The sequence below is a fragment of the Rattus norvegicus genome, chromosome 2, assembly GCF_021556685.1.
Source record: "Rattus norvegicus strain SHRSP/BbbUtx chromosome 2, alternate assembly SHRSP_T2T, whole genome shotgun sequence".
In the NCBI taxonomy this organism is placed as follows: domain Eukaryota; kingdom Metazoa; phylum Chordata; class Mammalia; order Rodentia; family Muridae; genus Rattus; species Rattus norvegicus.
In genome coordinates, this window is record NC_141535.1 from 61,435,678 (window position 1) to 61,459,505 (window position 23,828).

Genomic DNA, 23,828 nt, shown 5'->3' on the forward strand with positions numbered 1-23,828 from the left:
TCATTCATTTCAGCTGACATAAAAACCACGCGTACTTCCCACCTAAAATGTGATATTTAGAAAGACGTATACATCGCAGAACAGCAAATGGGCCAATTAACCTGCACGGCATTTCCCACGCTTCTCGCTGTACTAGGATGAGAATCAGTAAGCCCTAGTAATCTCAAGTGCACAGACCGCCGTTTACAGGAGTCACCAGGCTGCATGGCAGAGCTCTGGGTCCACTCCTAGTGGACGTTATCATTTGACTGGCATCTACTCGGTCCATCTTCTCACCACCAACCCCTGGCAGTAAGCACTCCAGTCTCTGCTTCAGTGTCTTAGCCTCAGATACATAAGTTACCAAGCATATAAAAGTGGAGCGTGCGTGAGTCAAGCCTTGACTATGTGCTCGGCCGTGGTTGGGGTGTGGCTTGCTGGGGAATTCCAGTACTGGAAGCTTGGTGATATGGGAGGGGATGGAATCATTAGGAGGTGAGGCCTGCTGGGAGGTCTTTAGGTCTTTGGGAGAGTGCTCTCTGAAGAGCACGCCGGTCTCTTGGGATGAGAGCGAACTGACCCTTAAATCCCATCAACCTGAACGCTCCCTTTTACAGGACCTCCCGACACTGTTATTTGCTACAAGGCCTTCTAATGAATCGCACCTTGGAACCTGCACACTCACAGACTAATAATCCTCCTCTCCGGAGAGTGTTACCCAGACATGGGTACTTCATTATAGTAATAAAGATCAAACCAGTACATGCCTACCGAAGTAATCTATGTATCCTTCATTTTGCAATTATACAACTGGCCTCCTTCTAAGGGTTAAATAATAGACAATGATTAAAAGAGTTCCTCTTCCATATGCTCTTTACTTCTTACTTATTTCCAAGTGTTTGCCTCCCTCCTCTGCACAGTGTAGTTGGTAGAAAATGCCAAGAACAACATAATCTCCCTCATAAATACCTCATTCCTTAGGAGGCCTACCAAGCAATGTAAGACTCTCTGGGTCCTTTCGAGACTCAGCAACTCTGAGTTGGTACTGGGCGTTTTCAGCAACTACCACACTTAGAAGACTTCAGTCTCCTGGGAACTGGATAAAGTTCTTCAGAATATCTATATTTATGTATATGCACACATACACATATACATATGCATATACACACATACACACACATATACATACACACACGCATATATATACCTATACATACACTCATGCAATACACACATATGCACACATACACACACATATATACACATACACATACTTATATACACACACATATACCTATACATACATACAATATACCCATATGTACACATACATACATGTATATACACATACACACACTTATATACATACACACATATATACCTATACATACAAACATACAATACAACCATATGCACACATATATACACATACACACTTATATGCACACACATATATACCTATGCATACACATATACAATACACCCATATGCATATACACATATATACACATACACACACACACAAATATGTAGAAGCTTCACTGCATTCTGCAAGGTACCCGACATTCTTCCAAAGAAGACTACCAAAAGGTTAAGTCTCTGAGAGATGTTAAGATGCTTTCGGCCATCACAAAGCATGCTTTCTCCACGATCTAGACGGTTTCACAGTCAGAACCAAAAGCCCAAAGCCTGTGTTAAAATACAATGCAGAATTTATCATTTTCACTAACCTAGACCAAGAAGGAACTCAAAGTGCACTCAGGTCAGAAAGGAGAAATAATCCACGTGAAGTTTCCCACCCCACTGGGTACTCAATAAACGTCAGCTTCAAACAGTACTTGACAGAAGCGGTGATGTGAACTTCAACTGGCGGCACCATTACAGTGGAGAGCTATGGAATGGTGGGTAAATGTTTAACACGCCTAGCCATTATTTTTGCAAGACTTGAAAGCCCGCCTTGCCTTCCTACACACTCCTATTTAAAACAAACATGACTTATGAGGTCAGAAGTGGGGTCGACGCAGGACGTGAATGACTCTACTCATCCCTCTCCCAATGATGGCCCTGTGTCTGCACCCAAAAGTCACCATATATCAGAGTACACAGTCACATCAGAGGTATGCCACCCTCTGATGTACTCGCCTCCATCGTCGCTGATGTCACTAATCAGAGCCCTTGGATGAAGGACCAGGCCATCTCACATCACCGAGATGGCATTTATTTGGAGGTCTTGGGCCACCGTGTGAGAGACCCTTTCATTTTCCCAGCCTCTGCAGAAGTGGCAGAATGCACGTTGCCTTGGAAAGTGCACAGGCTGTAATTACACACTGCTAATTGCTGAGGACTTAATCACAGAGTGCCTAGAACGGGAGCACGAAGAACAAGGAGCACACCTGTCAAGGAGGACCTCACTGAGAAAGAAACCCAAGCTGAGCTGGTTGTTTTCCAGGTGAAAACAGCTTTTGATGAAATGACTGCAAAACAGACGTAAGGATAATCGAATACTACCAATCAGGGCTAGCTGGACCAACTATCTCTAAACAACAGAAACCATCCTTCAACTTCAATTCCTTCCTCCCACTGTCTCAAAATAACCAAAGAAAGAGATCAAGTCGATCCAGCGCAAAGGGAGAAGGAGAAAAAAAGGAAACCACAGCTGAGAAGAACCACAAAATGTGTGGCCCGCCAAGGCAGAACCACCCAGCATTCCTTCATTCACAGAACAAAAGGTCTCAGGCAACAGTGGGCTAGAAATTTTTGAGAACACAAGAGTTGTAAGGGTTTTAGGTTTAGGGTGTGTGTGTGTGTGTGTGTGTGTGTGTGTGTGTGTGTGTGTGTGTGTGTGTGTGTGTATCATCTCTGGCTTTCTTCCTCCCCTTAAAAATCTGGCAATGAGAAGTATATGAACTGGTACTTGGAGATAATTAAATAAAGTGAAAATTCCAGAACTCCTCCAGGGAAGGTATGAATTACTAAATGAACATTTTCCTGGCACCCGACATTTGACTGTGATAGCTGGGTGGTCCATGGGTACAGCTCCATGATGGGACGGACCGATACTAAGGGGCACGTTTTGGAAACAGATTAGTAACCCTAGAAACAAGACCTCTGACTGAGATAATTAGAGGTATTAGTCCTGGTATTTATAAAAGGAGCTAACACCGAGAAGCCATGTCTAATGGGAGCTCACCTGGTCCATGGCTGATACCAAATTGACTCTGCCTCTGCTGTGAGAGCAACCCTCACATCCCTACCTTCTTCCTTCAGTCAATTGGGGTTTACAGCTTAGGTAAAGCAGCATCCAGTTACAGCAAGGAGACACTAATGGTGCAAAGCCACTGGAGTTGCCCGTTTCAGACTACCGGATACACACCTTCCCGGATGTACCGTAAAGGAGGACGTACCCTACAGCCGAAGAGTTGCACGGCAGCCTCATGAGGTATTCACAGAAACATGGCACACAGAACACGCACAGAAAGATGACAACACCCCCTGAAGAACCACCCATGCTCAGACTTTCATTTCAAGCGGATAATAGCACCTAACCCAGTGTGCCGAAATTGCTACCTGGCCCATTCAAAGTATGTCACTGGAACGTATGGTCTACCAGGAGTCACCCATCACCACATCATTGTGTACATCACAGCAATCAGCGGGGATGAAACAGCACAGGATACATCCTTGTCCTCTCACACGAAAGGCCAGACCCAACCCAGGAGTTTATTAACACGTTTCCTTTTTAAATATAGTACTATCGCTCTCAACCTAACCCTCATCTGATATACTGAAAGCACGTCTCTGCTAAGGACATAAAGTAAGACGGGGAAGGGCTCCTCCGGACTGACTCTCAGTGTGAGAGAATCTAGACACAGGACAAATGGGTAAGATCACTATTTCTGAGCAGCTCCCGGGTTTGAATTTTCACACAACAGGGCAAGGGAGTTGGGAGCAGATGTGGGAGGAGGAATCCTATGCTCCAATTCTATGTGAGCAGTAACATTAATTCACGAAAGCAGGCCGTGGCTGCTTGCACATACATTTACTGTTTGAATCACAAGAATACATTAGCACCTGACAGACCATACCACACGACCCAAATCCTCTGAACTACCACAGAATTAGAGGAACAAGGTCCTCTAGCTAATCCTTGCATCTTGGAATGTGGAAATTATTGCCCGAGATCCTCAGTAACAGCACAACACTAATGTGTACCCAGACCAGCTTTGAGATTTTCTCCTTCAGAGTTACAGAGAACATCAGACTTAAGATCCACACCCACAAAAGCATCAAGTGGAAGGGACCAAAACACTTCATTTCCTCAGACAATAATCTCTCCCCGCATCAAAGACAGATTCTTTTTTTTTTTTTTAGAATTGATATTATATTTTATTAAACGGCCTATGCAATTGTAAACTAATCTTTTTTTTTTTCAAAGACAGATTCTTACCAAGAGCTATGCAAACATGTGGTTCTTTCAATCTGGCACAACAAAGGCATTCTCCAAAAGGCCTCTCCGGGCCAGCTATTCCAAGATGGCTGTCACAACACCGCCATCTCTCCAACACTGTAGAAGCTGCTTTAGCTTGGCTGCCAAGCTGGGGCGTCTGGGAGCTACACCCCAGTTTCTGAAACAAAGAAAAGAAACTGGGGACAGGGTCCCAGTAAATACTTCCTCTATCCTGTGCACTTTCTCTATAGGACTGGTCTAGCCCACAACACTGAATCTGAAGGGCATTCAGACATGCAGGAAGGAGAAATGGCCCCACAGGAGATTCAGAACTGATGCATGGTAAAGTAGAAAATAGCTTTGGAAAACACTCTTATAATTAGGTATTTATACTAATGCATGCATGCTCACCGGAAATTCTTGAGGGCAACAACAAAATCAGAGAATTGTTTATAAATGGGACAGGATTCCAACCGGCCACGAGCACAGGATTTAGGCTGTGGTGGTGGTGAGAGTGGTGGGGTTTTGTGTTGGAAAAATGGCTGCACAGACATGGTGTCCCTCCAGGCCTGGGACCAGACATCTGTGCAACCTCCCTACACAGCCTCCAGTGTCTCTCCTGATACTGAATGTACCCATTGGGAATCAGTGCAGAATGTTCCCCAAGATTCTCCCCAAGATGGACCACTTTAGATCCTGGCACAAGAGTTCAGCCGCCCTGTTATATTTTTCCAGAAAGTTTGAAAATCCCCATCTCGGACTGCCCAGTGACTTTAGAACGTATGATTTTTCTTTTCATTTTGCTTATACATACCCAACCACCATCATCGATGCAAATGATCACACAGGGCACGGATACAAATTAGGCACCCATGTAGGCTTTAGGTCATCTTTCACCTCAGCAGAATTCTCTTTGCTCTCCATCTACATCACTTAACTTCAGTGGGATTTGTGGAAAGGCAACATAACGACCGGATCTCATCACATACTGATCACAGCACTGAGAACCTAGAGGCTCCAAGCTCCCTTGGCTTGAGAAGTCTTTCCAAGCAGCCTCCTCTTCCTGCCTCTCTGCCCCCTTCCTCACTGCCTCTCTCTGCAGCCCAGCATCTTCCATAGCCACACACCAACCCCAGCTGAGGGGCAGGCAGGCTCTGAATCATGCATTGTCAGGCTCAGGAGAGACCAAGAACCACCAGACAGAATGTTGGAAACAAGTTCTTAGAATAGAGAGATTTTGTCAGCCTGACTGTGCAGACAGCGGTGGGCAAGCCCAGTGATTCCCTGCAAGGCAATGTGCCTGTGCCATTATTTCCACACTGGCAACCACTGGCTTTATTTAGCACAGGCATTCCCCTGCTCAATTCAGAGTAAGTCAGTGACTCATCTCCTCCACCAGTTAGTTACCTCAGATCGTCGCATGAAGGGCCTTACTCATCGAGGGCCAAACACTCACAAAGCTATAACCTTCTTGTCCTATCATTTGAAAAATCAGATACAACAGGCAGGTTGACTTTTTTTTTTATTAATTCTCCTTTTTAAAAAGATAATGCAATTCTCAATCAGAGTTTAATATCTTATCATTTACATTATAAGATACATTACCTTGTATCTTATCTTTACATTACCTTGATAATTCCTAGAAAGCATTAATATTAATACGAAAACGTTAGGCTCCCAACTGTCACATAGCCATTGCAGACCGGAACAGTGCTGTTTTCAGAGCACACTATAATGGAATTAACTCCTTATAAAACAAACACGTGTGCTGATTCTCCTGCCACCTTCTCTCCACCTCCATTGGACTCCTGAACCATACAGACAGACAGACAGGAGCACCTTGTCCTCTGCAGGCTCCACCCAGCAGCTGACTCAGACAGATACCAACACCCACAACCAAACAGTGGACGGAGCTTCTGGATTCCTATGGAACAGAAGGAAGGACAGCGGCCCCCGAGGGGACAGGAACTCCATGGGAAGACCACCAGAGTCAACTAGCCTGAACCCTTGAGACTCCAAGAGTCGGAACCATCAACCAAAGAAAATACACAGGCTGGACCTGGGTCTCCCCGAGCTATGTAGCAGACGTGCAGCTTGACCTTCATGTGGGTCCTGAACAAGTGGAGCAGGGGCTGTCCCTAAAGCTGTGGCCTGTACATGGGATATGTTCTGCCAGCTGTGCTGCCATGTCTGGCCTCAGTGGGAGAGGTTAGGGTTAGGTAGCGCTTAGCCTTCAGGAGACTTGGAGTGTAAAGGTGGGGGGGATACCCAGGGGAGCCCCACCCACTCAGGAGGGGGTGGGGGATGGGGGAAGGATTGTGGAAGGGGTGACTGGGAGGGGGGCAGTAAGTGGGATGTAAAATGAATAAGAAAAATTAAATTTAGAAAAAGAAATGTGTGTTGAACTGGAAGCACAAAAATGCGAGTCATTTCATTCCAGTGAGGCCATCCATTACAAAAATGCAAGTTTCCAAAGGATTTAAGGAATTTAGCAGAAAACTGTTGGCAGGGACCTTGTACCCCTCTTCACAGGCAGAGCAGAGAGCCAGAAAGCAGAGACTAGAAGAGATCTTTGGAAAAACAAACAAACACACACACAGCAATCCTCACCATGCCCCTTCAGACTCATGCAAGAATGACATCAGGAAGAGTCAGAATGCGTTTGCGGCGTACCTGGAGCATGCGTGAGAGAAGCCGACCCACACGCTGAGAATGGGAATAGAGAGGTTTTGGTCTGTATTGCAATCAGCTCGAGTGCTGGACTGCACACGTGTATACATGTGTTTCCTATGGGTAACATGCAGATAATTAGCCACAGATAATGGGACATTGTCTCAGATCTCTGTGACAGGGTAGATTCGGGGAACAAGGAACAGGGAAAGGCTGGCAGCCTAGCAGAGAAACAAGATGCAGAGGCCAGCAATGCCTCCCTCCTCCATAGGACCCACAAGATTCAAGAGAGGAAGAGAGGAGAGACACATCCTGCTGCTCCACGGGGACTGCCACAACAGGGCACTGGAGAATCGCCTTGGCTTAAGAGAAATGCTGTCCTCCTAGTTCTTCCTGCCCAAAGGGGAGGTGCAGGCAGGCGGTTCCCTTCTGAGGCTTCCCTTGGGGCTCATCTGCTTTTCCTCTGTCTTTATGTCCTAGCTGTCTCTTCAGCGCCCACCTCTGTTCTTGGACAAAGCTTGACCATATAACTTTGTTTAGCTTTAATTACCTCTATAACGGCATCTCTAATATGGCCATCTTCTCAAGTACTTGGGATTCGAACTTCAGCATATGAATTTTGGAGCACACAGCTCAACCCCTAACACCCCTAGAAAAATCTCAAGAACAAGATTCAGCCCCTAGCCGTCTGCCAGGCTCAGAGAATCCAGCGTCACGTAGCCATGGTACTGAAGTTGTTCATCCTTATCCCGCTCCTACACAGTACCACTGTCTGTATCCAAAGGTGACTTCCGTTTTTCCTACACAGGGTTTCTCTGTGTAGGTTTGGCTGTCCTTGAACTCAGAGATCTACCTGCCTCTGCCTCCTGGAATTAAAGGCATGCGCCACCACTGCCTGGCTCAAAGCAGGATGAGCTCAAAACAGAGCTCATAAGTATGACAGATGAGGTGGTGGAAGAAACAGAGAGAGAAGAGGGAAACTAATCCAACTTTAAATACCTACTTATCTCTTTTTCTGATTTTCTGAAATTGGACATTCTGGGCTGAGGATGTAATTTAGCAGGAAAATGCAAACAAAACAAAAAACAAATAAAAACAAACGAACGAACAAAAACATACTTTTGAATTTAGGGTATTTAGACACTGAAACTGAGCCCAGAACTTGTTTAAATTAATAACCAGAAAAGTGAGGACATAGACTATACAACTTTCAGACAGTTGGGCATAACAAAGTATTATTATATTTCATAAATCTTATTAACTGATAAGATCAGATAGTTATACATGAATACATGAATGAGTGAATCTTCCTAAGCATTAACCATGAGCTGGGTGCTGCCTTACATGTTGTCTCATTTATGATTGAAGTAAAGTACAGGTTTGAAAAAATGTTATCCATGGGCTGGAGAGATGGCTCAGTGGTTAAGAGCACTGACTGCTCTTCCTGAGGTCCTGAGTTCAATTCCCAGCAACCACCTGGTGGCTCACAACCATCTGTAATGGGATCCGATGTCCTCTTCTGGTGTGTCTGAAGTTAGGTAGAGTGTATTTATATACATAAAGTAAATAAATAATTTTTTAAAGTTATTTTTAAAAGTTATCCATATGATTGATAATATTTAATTTCATAGATATGCTAATAACTGACACAATCATTCACACTGAACACATATAACAGAATATCTCAGGGAATTCCACAAAGTATATCAGCTAAAATTTTTAAACGTTTTAGATAATTTTCAAAGGGAGTTTAATTTTGGCAATGAGATCTTCCTAAGATACTGTAATAGCTCACGTTTCTTTTTCAAAGAAAGTAAATGAGTGCATTCTTTTCGGATCATAAATGTCATTGATATTACATCAAAACAGCCACGCAGTAAAACTCTCCTGAGAACATTAATCTGACAGCCACAACTTGCGCTTATCCAGGAGATGACATGTTTTTGAGAACCAAATATATCTTTCTTGTTTGGGAATAAATCCTGATATCCACCAGGACTGATCTCAGTCCATGAGTCAGTCAGAGCCATAGGCACTAATGCGAAACTGCCTGTGGCTCTGGAACGCTGATATCTGATCTCTCAAACCTGCTACTCGTGCTCCGAGGAGCCAACCAAGACGTCCCAACCTTACCTCTGGCCCTCAATCCTTCCCATTTCAGAAAGGCAGGCCTAACAGAGCAAGCTATCTATGCAACGCGCAAAACCATTCTAGGACTAAGAAACGTGACACAACTATCCCCCAGAGCAGCGGCTTTCAGCCTTCCTAATGCTGCCGCCCTTTAATACAGTTCCTCATGTTGTGCTGACCCCCGACCATAAAAAGAATTTTCGTTGCTACTCCATAACTGTAATTTTGCTACTATTATGAACTGTAAATATTTTTGGAGACAGAGGTCTCCCAAAGGTGTTGAGACCCACAGGTTGAGAACTGCTGCTTTATCAGGGAGGGTAGTTTTAAAGGTCTCTCAAATGTTCACAATAGACTGTTTATCTCTTGATGCTCACTTCAATATCACCTCCTAAGCACATCACCATGTTCCCATCTTAAGAGAATAACTACCTGCATAGAACTAGTTCCCAATCCGCAATGGCCAAGCGTCTGAAGACATTTGAGCCCTTGTGTGCAAGGGCTCCTCCACCCCTTCCTCCAGGGTCCATCCCTTAAACCTTATTCATCTTGTACAGCAAGTTAAAATGGACATACTAGAATCCATACACCAAGGAGGTTGAAGCTGGGGGGGATCAGGGGTTCAAGACTAACTGGGGCTCTGTAATGAGATGCTGACTCAAAAATAAATTAATATGCTCAGGTGTGATCCCAACAGTTAATAGCAAAAATGAAAAAATACTAAGTGTGTAATGTACAGTCATTGTGTAAAGCAGTCCGGCACATGCCTTCAACATGAACTATAAACTTACCCTTTGACCCAGCAATTCTATTCCTACGTATCCAAGAGAAAACAAAACATCTTCACACAGAGACCTACACATGAATATTTACAGACACATTCATAATCGCACGACAGTAAAACTCAAGGACCCCAAGTGTGACATTTCAAGAGTGAAGCAGTGCCGGCAGGAAACGGAAGTGCACGTGCATCTGTGGTGTAACAGATGCCAAGAGCGGTGCTGAGCGCAGCAGCCTCCCACAGTGCAGTCTGGCCTTGGATGGGTCCAGTGGTGAGCACAGCTATCTGCCAGGGTCCAGTACGGGTGTGGCCCAAGGCAGACACTTAGGACCGACCACATAGCACATGGGTCTACGTCTATGACGTGTCTGGTGAAGGCAGTGCTCGCAAATGGCCGAGGGGTTGCGCGTCTTTGTGGATGTATCGAGTCACTGACTTGTATACTTAAATTGGTGATATAAGTCATGGCAGAACCTAAGTAACTCCTCAGTAGAGCGTCTTCTAAAAATATCAAGTGTGGAAAGTAAGAAGGGAGGCTCATATGGGAAGGGTTTGGTTGTGAAAACCCTCTTTACCTCGAGCTCTACTCATGGTTATATTTAATCCCTGGCTTTAGTCTTAAGAAAGATGATGCTGCCAAAAGTTGGCTAGCTGCAGATTCCATCAGTCCTTTGACTCGGTTTCCAAATACGGATAACTTCCACGAGTGGCAATGTTTTGGCAATGTAACTTATGGTGGTCACGTTAGCTCCATTTGGCCTGTGTAATCTCTTTATCCAGTCATGGGTGTCCTAAATCCTTGTCAGAATAAGGGACACATATAAATTATCGGTTATGTGTATGAATGACAGAAACTGGGGGCAGGAGAAAGGGAACGGATAGAGAATCCTCAAATGATTTCTGCTCCCCCAACTGTCAAGAACACACTAAGTTCTACAACTCTCATCATAGCTGGCTGAAGAGCAGTGCCTGCCCCCGGGTGTGCGCCACCATGAAGGATATAGCACAGTTTCATAACAGAACGAAGACTGTGTCCTCCCAGTTCATTACATGGCCACAAACCTACACACCTTGTACTTGATGCTACAGGGTTTCCATGGCAACTCAAGGCCTTGTTATTTAAGTGACAGACAAAAATGAGAGGGAAGTGGTCTATGATGTCATACTCATATTTTATGTACCGAATTACCATAGACATGCACGGCTCATGTACAAACGGGTACCACAAAACTACAGCTTACAAAGTCAGCCTTACTGTTAAAAAAAAGTCCACGTAGGCTGCACAAAAAGAGCAATAACGACGTGCATGGTCAGAACGCCCATTACAGCCTTTATACCATGCAGCTACTGTACAGGAAAGCTCAGGGCTGGGGTGAAAATCCAAGGAAACTGGGGAAGCTTAGTCAGACATGGACTTAGCAAAAACACTGCAACTCCTGAGGTCTCATGGCTGAGCTCCCTAGGGAAGCAAAGGTTGTCCTGCAGGCGGGATCTGTGTCTTTTTCTTTTTGTCCTCTGTGTCCCATGGATGGAACTCAGACCTTGTGCATTCTAGGTAAAAGTTCTGCTACTGAGCCATAGTCCCGGCTCTTCTAACAGTGTTCTAGATACCAAGGGCTGCTAGCAACTGCATCTAGATGAGGGTACCTTACTTAGCCGAGGCTACCCCACACCATGGCCACAAATTGTTACTGTACATTTGAGATGTATCTGGTGTAAAGCAACCAATAGCATAAATGGGGAACACACAGGTTTTGTGGGTAAAGAAATCCTCACCCGTTATCACTAGCAAAGGTTATGTTAATTATGTATTAGAAATGATAACATTTGAATGTACTATTCATTTCGTAACTTCCCTGTTGTGACTACCGAGAATCTAAAATTGCCTGTGTAGCCTTTATTTGGGACATGAATCCCCGCTGATAACAATTTACATTTTTTTCACACCGTGACTACATATAAAAGCATTTCAATTTATTATTACTGGGGCAGGACAAAAATAAAACAAAAATGTACAAGCTATCAGCTTTAATATTACCTCAGTATCTTAGTTTTATTAATTTACTACATATTGCAAGTTAGTGACAGAGTGCCTTAAAGTTGCAGTTTAAAAGGCTTGCTTCCTCAGACACAGACAGCAGGAATAACTGAATAACAATTTTATTCTACTGACATATACCCAGTCTATGCATGCTCAACGATTACCCCAATACCATGCTATTCAAAAAGTACATCTCTATTAAGAGCTGGGCGGGTGGCTAGTTTTCCAAAGCACTCAACACAGAATGTAACTTTGTGGCAACTTCATTCTGAGTACCACCATGTTTAGTTTAAACCGGATTTTACTGCTACGTTTGCAGGATGGTAGAAACAGGGCAAATTCAAACCTTTGGGCTGTTCAAACCCTCTAAGTAACAGAAGTAGACGGGTAAAAAGAACACAGGCAGAGTTATCTGGAAACTGTCTTGGGTTACATTAGCATATTAGCATACGAGCTTTCTTGCTGTAGGTTACTAATGGTCATTTTTGCCAATGTAGCCACAGTTCTTTAAGAGGGTGGCTGAGAGCCATAACAACAGCCAAAATAAGTATAATCTACTTAAATCAGGGATTCTTCAACTTCCTACACTTGCAAGAAAAACTTCTGTGGCCCTAATAACAGACTAGATATATAAAAAATGTATACACTGACGAATCCTAAGGAAATTTATTTTTTTTAATTTTTATGTATCCATATGATTTTACCATTTGTTAATAAAAAAATTGGCATAGTAATGAGATGGGTGCGCTTATTTAGTTTTAAATGAAGAATTAAATCTTAGCTGAAGATTGGGGATTTAGCTCAGAGGTAGCGTGCTTGCCTAGCAAGCGCAAGGCCCTGGGTTCAGTCCTCAGCTCCGGGGGGAAAAAAAAAATCTTAGCTGAGCATTTGCCACTGAGAGCCTCAGAGGGTCTTCTGTCATCTTGAGAGCTCACGGATAATTTCAATCTTTTAACTGAGATGCCGAGATCATCACCTCGTGTAAATACACGGCACAAAAATGGCAGAGAAGGGTTTAGAGCCACCTCAGAATTATTGGGAACTCGGTGCTAACCCTGAGCCAAGACTCGTTTAGGGATTGTCTTCAAATGAAACTCAAGCTGGCGACAAGTTCATTTTTAACCAAACATCCTAATGGAGGATCATACAAAGATATACTGATCTGATAGGTGCTGAAGAATAGTTTATTCATAATTAAGCCAGAATGTTCCTGTGAGAGCAGAGCCTGCATGCACAGGCCAGCGCTGCAGTTAACATCATGTAATGGCCTTGAGTCTGAGCCGAGCTGGTTCAGGCAGTGCTCAGCAGCGCTGGGTGGGGGAAACAGTATGCACAGTGCCAAGGCCACAGAGGACTCGCACAGTGCATCACGAGTGAGCACTGACCAGGACTCCTCAGAGTCACTTTGCACTTGTTTTCAAACTCATTTTGGGTCGCTGTGGATTCAGAACCACCCTCCCCCGCCCCTGTTGCTGAGTTTTCCACAAACCTTACGTCCAGTTGCTGTGGATGATAAAGCCACAGTTTGGGTGGCTGGAATTTAAATAACAACTTTGAAAGAAAATTTAAAAATTGCACCACACGTGAGGACTACCTTATTTAATACAACAGCATCTGAGTGCAATGGAATTATAGTTTTCAGCTACCTAACCAGAAAGCTATAGGGTAGAAACCTTCAACTGGGAAACGGTGTCAGCGTTGATAAACAACATCAACGTTCAATTCTTGTGCCCAACGTGACTCCAGGTTATGTTGTGGTATAAGACAGTAGTTAAAATAAAACTTGGCCAGATCCACCTTCTTAGTAAATACAAAAGTCATCGTTGTCGTCGTCGTCATCATCGTCGTTCGTTGTTGTAGTAGTTGTCACCACCACCACCACCACCACCACCACCACCACCACCACCACCACCACCATCACCATCACCATAGTAATGTGAATAACAATAGTGATAATATGAGTTGCTTTGGAACAATCACAGAATGGCCGTTGGCAGGAGTGCATACTCCCTTTTAGGAGGCTGCATGAACCAATTTGAAGAGGGCACTCCCTCTCTAGCTGCCTCACTAGACCCGTGCCTCTCATATGCAAAGAGCATGTTTAACCAATACATTTATTGAGATAGTAAGTCATAGCCTTCTCCACTTAGCTTTGCTTCGGATACCTCTTGAGTATCAGAAAAAATATAAAGCTACAGAAGTGGAATGGCCATAACCCAGCTCAGCTGGCAAGCACAGACTCAGGTAGGAGGGACCACGACTTGGGCAACAATGAGATAACTTAGGAAACATGTCTGAAACTTAAATACTTTTTTCCCACTGTTAGGACATTTCTGTGCCTTAAGAAACTATATGGTCTTGTACAGTTCTCCCTAACATATATGTATTTTAATGCTGTAAAGATACTGTAAATTCTTCAGGGCAGTGAACAGCAGTGATGCTATTTCTAGAAACGCTGCCTAACAAGACATGGCAGGGAAAAGCAGGCTGATGATGCCTGCGTGCAGCCACACACAAAAGCGCCCACAGCCTGCAGAGCCTTCCCTTTGGCCCGAGGCAGAGAGTGACAAGATTGTATGAGTTGTACCTTCTGTGTCTTTTGCCACTGGGACTAGATACACTCACTTTAACTGTCAGGGGAATCAAACACCTTTTGTTCTAGGGAATACCCATTAGAGCAGAAGAAAGCGCCCACCACACACACACACACACACACACACACACACACACACACACACACCAAACAAGGGAGGACAGGCTTTATCTGGGTGTCATTTGGAGGGAATCCTAGACTCTGCCTCTTGCTGGCTTTGAGCAACTAGAGTGAAAACAGAGGCGAACTGCACACAAACACAGAACAGAGCTGCAAGACATCTAAAGAAAGGGAGCTCATCAGGACTGCTCACGATACATGCAGGAGAAGAGGTGTCAAAAGGAGCTTTTGCTTTTTTTTTTTTTAAATCTCTAAGAAATCCTGTACTGTGGAACCAAGGCTATTGGACATCACTGTTTCTACCCTATAATGAGTAGGGTTTTTTTTTCCCCCAACTTTTTTTCTTTTTTCTTTGTTTCGGAGCTGGGGACCGAACCCATTCCCCCAACTTTTTAAAAAGAAGTTTGAGAAGAATAAAAGTGCATTTCAAGAGAAAAACAAACCCCCCACCCCCAAAGAAAATCTAAGGATTGGTTATATCTCTAATTAAAGGTCCAAAAAAGGTTCTGAGAGCATCTGAATCAAGTTCCTTTAATGATGCCTATGAGAGCCTAAAGAGAGGCTATTCAGCCCGCATCCCGTGTGTTACAACCTTCCCGCAAGGCTCACGAAGCTCACTGAGGCCCTCCTGGGGCCCTGGCCTGTGTGTGGAGGAGCCCTGGGTTAGCTTCCTGGTGGCTGTCTCACTGGGAGCTGGGAGGGGTCACCATGCCTGGTCACCCCTCTCAGCAGCTCAGCAGCACAGCAGCACAGCAGCACAGCAGCACAGCAGCACAGCAGCACAGCAGCACAGCAGCACAGCAGCACAGCAGCACAGCAGCACATCCTCCCCTGTGAGAAGTGTTCGATCATCACCCTGTCAACTTTCACGGGAGGAGACGTTCAGATCACTTGAACATTCCTATCAAATTAAGACTCCGAACAGAACCTGTTAACTCCCTGACAATGTGCGAGAGATTTATGTGCTTCCCCTCTCAGCCAGCGGGCTGCTGAGGGCTTGGGTTCCACAGCGTTTCTGTCCCTCGTGTTCAGTAACACTTGCCTCACCTGAGTTTTCATGTATTTTTTAAAGTGGCTTGTCTAGTTTTGAACAAGTCTGCGTTTGTCACAATGCTAATTAGCTTTATATAGGCATCCCAAGTCACAATCTGTGCCTAGAAGACAGACACACATACACACAGATACAGACACACACACAGACAACATATGTTTAGAAGAAGCCCAGTGTTGTGAGCAGTCAGAACTAAGGTCATGTCTAGTTCCTCCACGTTCTGCCCAGGTAGTCATTTATATTTCCCCAAGTCTCAGCACTACCTCAGCCCAACCACCAACAATCCCCACAGACAGTATCAGACGGTAAACAAGTCAAACCCTGAAATTCTGAGTCTAGGAGCGCACAGTGTGTCATTCAGGGACCTTCAGGGACCTTCAAAGATTCGACGTTCAGATCCACCCTTGCCGCTGATGAGAAATCCGACCACCCTTGCCGCTGATGAGAAATCCGACCACACTCCCACAGCAGAGTAAGACTGGCTTCGACCTGATTCATGGACGGCCCAGTGGCAGGGTTCTGGTGAACTAGCCTGTGCTCAGAGCATAATGTCACCTGTAGGCCAGCCTCCGTTTTGGTGCAAGTTTGAAATGTAGTGATTTGAGATGTCACCTGGGCGTCTGCAGAGCATGGCTCACAATCGCAGAGCCTTTTTCCTGTGTGTGGCGGTTCCTAGGAGGAGGTTTTCCTCTGAGAGAGCCGCCCTCTAACTGAGAGACAGCTCACCAGTGAGGAGATGTGCAGAGACAGCCCCCAACAGCCACTGGCAAGGAGGCCAGGACTAGCTGGAAAGGGGTGGAGGAGGAGGAAGAGGAGGAAGAGGAGGAGGAAGAGGAGGAGGAAGAGGAGGAGGAAGAGGAAGAGGAGGAAGAGGAGGAGGAAGAGGAGGAGGAGGAAGAGGAAGAGGAGGAAGAGGAGGAAGAGGAGGAGGAAGAGGAGGAGGAGGAAGAAGAGGAAGAGGAGGAGGAGGAGGAAGAGGAGGAGGAAGGAGAGGAAGAGGAGAGAGAGGAAGAAGAGGAGGAGGAAGAGGAGGAGGGAGAGGAGGAAGAGGAGGAGGAAGAGGAGGAGGAGGAAGAGGAAGAGGAGAGAGAGGAAGAAGAGGAGGAGGAAGAGGAGGAGAGAGAGGAGGAAGAGGAGGAGGAGGGAGAGAAGGAGGACAGAGGGAAGGAGGGGGAGCACAGGTTGGGATGGTCCCGTAATGGACTAAGTGTTGCCAGATTAGGCTCCTGGCGTCCCTAGTTCCTACTGCTGAACAGGAGACAGACAGAAAAGCCCAATTCCAGACCAAGGGATGTTACCCTTGGATAAGCAATAGAAGGTCAATTTTTAAAATCCTTCAGTCCATCTCGGCAGCCCCCAGAGCCAGCTTTTATTTCTTTTAAATAGTACCACACTGAATTCAGCTCTAAAAAGTATGACCAACAGTGTGTGGACTGGCTAGTTAAGCAACCAGTGGCTAGCTTTCCAAGTTATAAAACCCACACTGAGGGTTGTTTTTTTTTTTTTTTTTTTTGGCATAATTGACAGGTTATTAACCCTTCCTAAAGGGTGGAGGCACGTGATAGAGGAGAGAATCCCTTGAGAAGACGGGTAAACCCAACAAGGATGCCCAGGTACATTATGTCGACGTCCGGTTCTCAAAGAGCTGAGGATTCCAAAGAGGTCTGGAAACTGCTTTAGAGCACGAAGGACCACGAACCTCTTAAAACAGATTTAGAGAGCATCTAAGAGCATACAGCACCACTGGAAAAAAGCCGGTCTCCTCCACGGAAAACTGGCCCAAGCCCCACATCTGATGTGCCTAAGTGCCCATCCACCGCGCCAGAGGACACCAGGATTATTGCAACAAGGTCTTCTCTGGTTTGAAGAATGGGTTCCTGTTGAAGGGAAAGAGCTCCTCGCTGCCCAAGTGTAAAGGGAGCTTTTCTTATCCCGTTCACCCTCCCAGCGAGCGAGCGAGTGCCTGCTGCCAGAGCTCTCTTTCCTGGCTAGCATTCTAACACTTGAGCCAGCGATAGCAACTGGGAAGATGAAGTGGAAGCTTAAAGAAGAAAAAAAAATGATAGAGTTTAAAAATAAAACAGAAATGCTTGATTAAACAAAGCGGATTCATCTAGAAACCTTAAAGAAAAAAGCACAGAGCTCGGGATGGGTCGCATAAGCTCTGAAGGCTGAGGCAAGAAAACTGCAAATTCAAGGCCTGGCAAGGGGAGATGAGGGAGTGGTTTTGGTCTTATTTATAAAATAGTAATACTGAAACACGAGTATTGTTTAATTGGGTTCTTGACAGTAGAGAAAACTGATGTCATACATGCACTTCTTCCGTGGGGTTGCGCAATTATGAACTTTGGTTCTCACAAATACGAATTTAAGGAAAAAGTAGTTGGACTACAGAGATGGATGGTTCAGGGGTTGGTGCACTTGCTGCTCTTCCAGAAGACCCAAGTTAATTTCCCAGCACACATGGGGGATTCGGAAGTGGGGGCACTGTCCCAAACTGTAATTCCAGTCCCGGGGGGATCCAGCGCCCTCTTCTGGCCTCTAGGGGCATTACACACATGTGACACACAGACCTACCTGCAGGCAAAAACATCCCCACACATAAAACAAATAATAAATATTTAGATTGCTTGCTTAATAACAGGGTGAACTAATCATGACAAACACGTCCAGGACGGCAGACGGATGTGGAATTATATGATAAGACAAGGTGTATTTTCAGGGAAGTCCATTTACTACAGAAAGGATTAGACCAGATCACGGGTAAAGCCAGATAAGATGTCATGAGTCACCAAGACATAGCTGTCATGGAGACACAGCTGCAAACTTCTCCAAGGAGTGGGGGAGGGGGACTTCCTGCACATCTCTTCTCTGCTGGAGCCTACACTGTTTTCTGACTGTCTTAAACCGATCTCTACCCCAGACAGCTGACTCATGGCTCCTGTGAGGGGCTTCGTGACAGGCTTAGACAATATAGGTCAATAAAGACTAAGCATGTACCTTGTGGTAGATATCTGCTGGCCTCCCTAAATATAAAGCTGGGGAAAGAAGAACATTTCCTTCTCTGCAGGTTTTGTCGGTAGAGCCGCGTTTTTTGTAATATGGGCTGAATTTAACAATATGTGTCAGCTTTCTGTTCCAGGAGAAGGCTGGAGTTAGGGAGTGGGAAGTGAGGCGAGCAACCCTTCTCGGACTCTCACTGTCTTGCTGGCAACTATGACCCAAAGAGCAACCATTAACCGAAGAGAACCAATCTCTTCTTCATTTAGCACCTCACTACAATGACCAAACGACCCAGTGCTTTGTGGTTAACCAAGACCATCCCGAACCACACCATACTGACACTGACCAGTCCACCGTCCTTTAGTTAAAGGACAAAACCGTTGTAGTTCAACATTCTGGTCATTTGTTAAGGATGCTCATCCGCGTCGCTCACTTTTAAATGGAGAAAGAGTTAGACTGCTTTCCCTACCCCTCCTTTAAAAACACACGAAGGCCTCTGATACATCTAGCTTTGTCCTGTCAACTCCTATACTCATCACCCAAGGTGGGGAAAATTCAACTGTCTCCTAGCAAAATTAAGCCTATACTATTCGGCGAATGTTGTCTGTGCCATGAGTTAAGGACTGTCTGACGTGACTGTTCTTGGAGTACTTTTAGGTCCCTGGCTACACACCGGCTGCTCAGATTTGGGTCATTATTTTCCTGGAAACCATTAAAAAAAAAAAAAACCTCCTTCCCATAATCTTCCCTCCTAGAGGAAGGTACCGGGAGTAAAGCACATGCCTCTGTAGCAGCTCAGGGAAATGTTTTCCTGTACCTAGACATTCAGTATGTCCGTGTTGCTGGGGGCCGTGAAAACCTGTTTCGAAGAAATGTGGTATGAAGGGGAAAGGTCAGTCCCTTCCCATCAGCAGCACTAGGAGGACAAGATTAACAAGAAAAGAGAGAGAGAGAGAGAGAGAGAGAGAGAGAGAGAGAGAGAGAGAGAGAAGCGATGACCAAACTTCAGGCTCCTTGTTTTCCCTTAAATTTATTTTATTTTCAGGCAAGAATATTGGATGAAAAAAATGTTTCAAGACACAAGTACTCAGCGGGTTTACACGGTGACACAGAGAGGGTTTTTTGTTTGTTTGTTTGTTTGTTTGTTTTGTTCATAAGCAATCTTTTTTTCATCCTGTTAGAACCTGTAAATGACACTGGGTTCTTATAGAACATCTAACATCCCCAGGATGTCCACCATGGGCAGAAGAAGAAAGAGTGGGAGGAAGACAGCAAGCAGGAAATGAAAACAGCAAACATAATATTAATATGACAATTAATATTAATTTATAGGCTTGGAGGCACGTGCCTGCAATCCTATACACTGGGCAGAGGTAGGAGTGAGAGCCCAGTAGAGTCTAGGAATGAAGTTACCCCCAGACTCAGTAAGAAGCACCTTGTATTCATGCATACGTATCCAGTATGAGGGGCTACTGTATCCACACTGTTCTTGGTACTCACGGGACAGAGATAATAGATGTGAAAGTCTTACCCTTATAGACCTGTACTCTAGTGCAGAAAGGCAGTACTGACACAAACTAAAGTCAACGGTAAGGTAGAAGGTAACAGGGCAGAGGGAAGTGGTTCCAGGCAGGCTATACTGCTCCAGAGTCTGAGTAAGCACCTTGGGGGGAAAAGGCCAGAGCCCAGGTAGGAGAGACGGGAGAAGGAACAGCAAAGGCAAAGAATGAGCCTCAAAGCCTGAAGTCAAGATGTTGGAAACCCTAACTCTTCTTTGAGGAGCTGGGTCCCATTGGGGACTATGTCATTAACACATCTTCACCATCTGCTCCCACGAAGGCCGAATTAAACCCTTAGGCTTAAAACAGAAGAAATGAGCAAGAGGACAGTGAACAATCCCAGGTCAGTCAGGCAACCAACCGGGCTTTAGCATACGCACTACAAGGAAGAGGAGGAAACCCAAACAAAACAATCCAGCCAGCTAAGCTCATCTAAATGTTTACAGTTCAAAAGTGATCCGTGTTCCCTTTCTCACCTAACAGATGGCTGTTTGGTGACAGATGACAGAACCTAATCCTCACTGGGAAATAAATGAAAGGACCAAAGTAGCCTTCCCAGACCTCACTATCCTTCCCAGACCTCACTATCCTTCCCAGATCTCACTATCCTTCCCAGACCTCACTATCCCCACAACTGGCTGCAAGACCTGTGAACAAAGGTCTCTGGTGTGTACTGCTACACCACAGCATAGTACAGTCGGACAGATGGATGGGTGGGTGGGTAGGTGGGTGGATGGAGGGATGGATGGAGGGAGGGAGGGAGGGATAGGTGGGTGGTTGGATGGGTGGGGTGGAGGGATGGGTGGAGGGAGGGGTGGGTGGGTGGGTAGATGGATGGATGGGTGGGTGGGTGGATGGGTGGGTGGAGGGATGGATGGATGGGAGGGATGGGTGGATGGGTGGATGGGTGGATGGGTGGGTGGGTGGATGGGTGGGTGGGTGGATGGGTGGGTGGATGGAGGGAAGGATGGATGGATGGATGGGTGGAGGTATGGGTGGATGGGTGGGTAGGTGGGTGGATGGAGGGAGGGATGAATGGGTGGGTGGGTGGGTGGGTGGAGGGAGGGATGGATGGATGGGTGGGTGGATGGGTTGGTGGGTGGATGGAGGGATAGATGGATGGATGGGTAGGTGGGTGGGTGGGTGGAGGGATGGATGGATGGGTAGGTGGGTGGGTGGGTGGAGGGATGGATGGATGAATGGGTGGGTGGAGGGATGGATGGATGGGTGGGTGGGTGGATGAATGGGTGGGTGGATGGATAGATGAATAGATAGATGATGGATGGATAGACAGACAGACAGACAGACAAAGGCGGTGGGCTCTCCCTCAGCTAAAAAGGTGCCTTTAACAGTACAGCCCTGGAAACCAGTTTTAACTTGACCAGGGAACAGGTACACTGTTCTATTTACTTACAAGAATTGCCTGTGGTAGTTAGTGTGAGTAAAGACTAACATGGACTTCAAACAAAAGAAAAAGAAAGAAGCAAGTTGTATGTATACAGAACTATGCCATTAATGTAAAACTGGGCACATAAATCCTCATAAATTTTCATGGACAAACACAGACGGACCAAACATGCTTAGAAACTACATATATGTACTAACTGGACATTTGTGCTTACTAAATGCAGAGACGAAAGGACAGATAAAGTATTGGTTATCATTTATTTTTATCTGAGAAAGAGAGTGTGGAGGGACTATGGATTCATTAGCAACTTTTAAACCTATAGAGTGGAAAGATGAACACCTCACTTTCAACTTTGATTTGTCTTTGAAACATTCCACATGTATTTCTACTTTGGAAGGTAAGCCTCTTAGGAAAGGAAGGGAGGGGAAAACAAGGCTTCATCACATCCTGTTAACTCCAAGGCTCTCTTGGCTTTAACTCCAAATCTCAGTTTCTCTACCTCTAAAGTTGGGTGGAGCTGGGGTGGGAGCTAACATGGTTGTAGAGTCCATGCTAGCATACCACAGGCCCTGCGTTTGACAGCCAATAACAGTAAAAAGGAACAAAGGGGCCACATTGCCCTGCAGGTGAAGGAGCTTTCTGCCAAGCCTGAAGACCTGAGTTCAGTTCCCCAGACACACATCATAGGAGAGAACTGACTTGACAATTTGTTCTCCGATCTCCACAAGCATGTTGCAGTGCTCACATAAAGACAGACAGACAGACAGACAGACAGACACACACACACACACACACGTACAGTTGTTCATATAAACATTTCTCTCTCTCTCTCTCTTTCTCTCTCTCTCTCTCACACACACACACACACACACACACAGCAAACAGAAACAAGGGAGATAGTGTCTGAACCTTCTCCTTACATACTTTAAGAAGTGGCAGTCTAGGGATAGTAAATGTTAGGGACCAGCATATTGCTTTCTCATTGAATCCCCAGGGACTGGGGAGTCCATTCTTAATCAGTTTTCCTATGACAGTACAAAGATCTTTGAACTGCGCTATGAATGCCTTGCACTGCCCTTTAAAGTCATAAAAAAAAAGCACATCTAAGAATGTAAATAATACAATAAACTCATTCGTGAAGCATCTCGGTGGTTGGAGATAAAACTGACAGCCCAGCATGGATGACTCTCCCAGTACTTATTCAACAAAAGTTGGATTTCTTCTGATAAAATTGGCTGCCTTATAAGCCTAAGCGAGGAAAGACTCCGAGAGTAAGTTATCACTAGCAAAAGATAACATTAAACCCATCAGTCAAAAACAAAACGACTCCTGTCACACGTGTAAGCAAGCATACAGGGCCCAGCACTCCCGGGACAAAGCAAAGTCCAACCTCCCTGGGATTCACAGGCTTTCTCCGATTATGTTCAAACCCAGAGGAGATGAAAGAGCTAACGCTAGATCCTCTAAGGGACCAAACTAGTTCCTGTCTAAGGCAGCCTTCACAACCTTGAGATCTCAAACCCAAGACAATGGGCAATCCGCTAGTCCCAGGCAGATCCGCGCTATCCCTCCTAAAGCGGCTAACACTCAAATTACCTGTGAGTCCAGAGTGAAGGGAGACAGCAGGTAAGAAGTGAGTGGCCTGGCATCTGCATACTTGGTAACGGCAGTAAAGTTGAGCAGTGCCGGGCTCCTTGGAAAAGAAAGCCTGGCTTTATATAAAGTCCAGGCCTCTGTGAGGTCACCCCTGCCTCTTTAAGTCACAGTGGGCTCCATCTGCTTTAATCTCCCCATCTGTTGCCTTTCCAGACTTAACACCCCACTGCCACCACCACCACCAAAGGAGATGCGAAATCCAAAATGAAAAACCGCTGGAAACTGCAGAACCTAAACTGGGGACACAAACTGGCCCAAGACAGCAGGAGTTGAAAGAACGATGCCCGCCTGCCCTCCCAGAGGGTCTCGATGGATGGCGACCGAAGCCCAGCAGCTTGGAGTGTGCCCCAACTCCAGCATCCTCCTCCCCGCCCTCCTAAGAGCTGTGGT

General features: G+C 45.5%; 1 protein-coding gene across 8 annotated transcripts in view; it reads right to left on the bottom strand.

Moving 5' to 3' along the window:
• Positions 1–23,828, bottom strand: part of Rai14 (retinoic acid induced 14) — a 136,621-nt gene that overhangs the window by 111,370 nt on the left and 1,423 nt on the right. For 2 of the 8 annotated variants that reach the window (XM_087618447.1, XM_087618440.1), the window contains exon 1: positions 23,379–23,808. The gene's annotated coding sequence lies outside the window, so the exon portion shown is untranslated. 8 annotated transcript variants of the gene reach the window in all.